Source organism: Pinus tabuliformis, chromosome 4_1 (genome assembly GCF_031772625.1).
Source record: "Pinus tabuliformis cultivar Carrire ecotype Pingquan chromosome 4_1, CPIR1, whole genome shotgun sequence".
Classification (NCBI taxonomy): Eukaryota; Viridiplantae; Streptophyta; class Pinopsida; order Pinales; family Pinaceae; genus Pinus; species Pinus tabuliformis.
The window spans coordinates 755,203,252-755,206,696 of NC_142303.1; positions in this window are offsets into that span (position 1 = coordinate 755,203,252).

The following is a 3,445-nucleotide window of genomic DNA, read 5'->3' on the forward strand; positions in this document are numbered from 1 at the left end:
TCATGACGATTGCTCAGATTGTCGATCATGAACACAACACCATATTTAGACAACTTTGGTGATCTGCTCATGAGATGAATATCCCTGTATAGTGGCGGCATACCTGGGAATCATTTCTAGTGGCATTGTCCAAAGCGCATATAACTCTCAATCAAGACCCTAATGTATTACTATGGATCCTAGCTAAGCATAGGAAATACTCTCCCAAACTAGGCTATAACCATCTTCTACAGGACCATAAGCCCACGCACACTAATGCATGGTGGCAACAGTTATGGAAACTGAAAACTCCTCCACAAGCACGTCTCTTCATGTGGAGCATCCTAAGTAATAAAACTCCCACAGGTGAAGCTCTCATGCGCAGCTCTATACATGGCCCGATTGGTATATCCTATGTAAATAAGCATCTGAAACAAACGAGCACCTGTTCTTGCTCTGTCCAACTGCCACTAAATTCTAGCAAGCTGTTACACAACAACTCTCTATGTGGAATGCATGGCAGGGCTCTTCTATCCCACAAGCATGGAACAATTGGATCACAACTCACCAGGGAGAAAAAGCACAATGCTTACCTCCAATTATCAGCTAGACTTTATGTCTCACTCGGAATCACCTCATCTTCAAAATAAAATCTGCTTGTTGGCCACAACTCATTGCAAAGGCAATGGCTATCTACCACGATATCCCTGAAGAGGAAAAGCCACACACCCATAAAATCTCGGGACCTGGTCGAATTGATAAATCACAGCCGTGGGCATACTTTGATGGCGTTGCTTAACCACATGGTTGGGGAGGGGGTTTCTTGTTACACCTCTCGGAATAGCATCACTACAAAGTCCAATTAGGACTAGGGGAGGGAACTAATAATTTTGTTGAGCTTATTACCCTCAGAAACTTGCTCCATTTCGCTCTTGATCATAACTGCACTTCCATATAGATTTTTGGAGACTTACAAATCATCATTAATTGGTTCAATAACAAAAATCATTGTCATGATATATCTCTACAAAATATTTTTGACTAAGTATACAATCTCAAAGCAGTTTTTAGTACATCCTCTTGTCAGCATATATACAGGGAGCACAATGAAGATGCTGACAAAATTTCCAAGGAGGGCTCGCTACTACCTCGAGGCTTGTGGATAATTGACAAAAACAGGGATTAGAGATCTATCAGTATCACCATAGGCCTTACATAGACCTGGAATATTATAGGGTGGAAAGGCCCTAAAGTATTTGTTTTTATTTTTGTGTCAATACATAGTTAAAAACAATGTGTATATATTTATGATATGCTGATAAAGAGACATACAGACTGATTTTTGGTATAGGAAATGGCAAGGCCATCCATTATTTTTTGATACAGTTATGAAAAGGTCCTCGACCTACAGTTACCGCATATGCCTTCTGGCATCTACTACATGTAATTTTTCCTCATAATGAAAGATTACGATTTTTCCTTTGGAAAAAAAAAGTGTTTGCATACATGGTTTTTATAGGCTCTTTCATGCAATTCTGCTAACATCAACCAAGGAAAATGTCTTGGATAATTTCTATAATGCAAAGATTATGGATTAGGTTTGGTAATAGAGTGGTCTTCTTGTTGATTTGAATTGTGAGTGTGAATGATAACGAGAGATTGAACATGTAATACGAAGAAGGAAAACTGAGAATGACAAAGACTTGTCCCAATCCTTATATAATATGATAGATATGGTAGATAATTTTTTTGCAGATTATGAGAAGAGAATAGCAAAGAAGGAGAAGAAGAAGAAAGAGAATGAAAAGGATGATGCTTTGGTAAATGAAGGAGAACCTCCATCCCCATCTTCAAGTGAATTTTCTTCTTCTTCATCTCCTTCTCATCATTCAAATAAGGAGATGAACCAAAGAATTCAAGCAGAGAATGTTGAACTGATATGAATTTTGCAAGAAGCAGAAGAGGAGAAGTAGGGATTACAATTTTAGTTATGAGCCCCAAAGGAGGCCTTGGAAAAGTTAAATTGCAATGAAGGATTAGCGAAGCCATCATCACCTGCTTCAATAACTAAGGTAAATAGTGCATCTGAAGGATACTCCAAAGCCACGGGAGTAAGAGAGTCTAAACCAATGCAATATGAGGCTACATCACACCATTTCAGTGACCACAATTGTAGGTCATCTCCAAAAGGAAGTAAAAATTCCAAAGAAAGAGCTAAGGAAATCTCTCCTTTCCATAGTCACACCAAAAAAAGCCGTTAAAGGAAGAACTAGGTCAATAAAGTATGGAGGAGGAAGAACCATTGTAGCCTTTGCAACAAGAGTGGACATTAAAGAGCCACATGTTGGAAGCTCCATCCAAAGTTATGACCAAATAAGGACAGGGAGCATGTGAAAGAACTTGTGAAGGAAGCAACCAATGAAGCACTTCAACAAGGAAGCCAACTATGGGAAAGCACATTAGCCCGATTAGTAAGAGATGGGTAGCCTTTTTAAGTAGTTGAGTATGGCCACCATTGTAAATCACATGTTGTAAAAATGTTTGTAAAAATTATGAGTTGTATAACATCACTTATGAATGCAACATGGTGATATTTTTCCCTTTAGTTGGATAGCATGGGGTATGGTTTTTGATGTAAAACTTGACCATGAGTGTGTTATAAAATCTTGGCAAGAATTGTCTTATTTGGAATCTTGTAAGTTGGACATGTATTGGCAGCTACAGATTTACATATGGATATAGGTGTCAAATTCATCACTTCAGGCTTTGAAGTACAAAGGTAAAGGATAATAAAGTGTGACCTTTCAGAGACATTTTTTATGAAAATCAAGATTACAATACCTTTGTATACTTTTTGAGGACCAAAATTCTTTTAGTGGGGAGGAATGATCCAAGTGGCTCCAAAAAAACTCATAAATCAAATTCCTTGGATCGTAGTGAATTTGGGACTAGATCAAAGATCTCTTTGTAATCTTTGCAATGATGCAAACAATGCCTCAATCCGAGTTCATATGAAAAAGTTATGGCTAGTCAAATCTTTGGTCAAACTAGGAAAAAGTCAAAGTCAAAGTCAATGGACAACAAACTAGGTCGACCCACAAGCAGATCTTGTGGCAGCACCACAAGTAGACACAGAGAAGGTAGGTGGCAGAGGTGGCATATGATGTGGACTAATGAGAGCCTTCCACATGGCCCAATTACATGGTGCCACATGACACCTCAAATTAAGCCCAATTGGCCTTGGGATGATGCAACCTCCATTTTTGTCTTATTCTCATGGTTTTGGGAGTCTTTACAATGTGGACATATGTTTTCCATATATTATATGGTTTGAAAACTATATTAAAACCAAAATTGGGCTTTAAACTATATTAAAGCAAAATTGAAGTCCATGGGTTTTTGAACCCAAAACCTCCCTAACAATAAGTAACTTAAAATGACTATGCCAACCATTGTGCCAACCACA